Source organism: Octopus sinensis, unplaced genomic scaffold (assembly GCF_006345805.1).
Source record: "Octopus sinensis unplaced genomic scaffold, ASM634580v1 Contig18276, whole genome shotgun sequence".
NCBI lineage: Eukaryota > Metazoa > Mollusca > Cephalopoda > Octopoda > Octopodidae > Octopus > Octopus sinensis.
The window spans coordinates 2,095-2,500 of record NW_021835703.1 but is presented as its reverse complement, the minus strand read 5'-3'; positions in this window follow the sequence as shown (position 1 = coordinate 2,500).

Here is a 406-nt window from a genome sequence, read left to right as displayed (position 1 = left end):
TATACATACAAATATAAATATATACATATATATGGAAATATGCATATATTTACATGTATATAAGCATACATTTAAAAATACATTCATACATATATACATACATTGACAAAAAAACAGATCTCTAAGTGAAATATATTTCTTGCTATTTTGTTTTTCTATTTTGTAAAGAATGTAGGGAACTCTTATCTTGCCTACCATCATATTTAACTCAATTAACATTTCCTTTTTTGTAACCTAAACCCATATCAGGATTCTTTATATATAAATATTTGAAACCGATAAATTGTGTTGAATGAATTTACATATACGTTACATGTCCCTAACACTAAATACTTCGATATTCATGGTTTAATCCTCATTATAAGTATCAACAATGCATATAAATACGGAACTGCATACACATGAA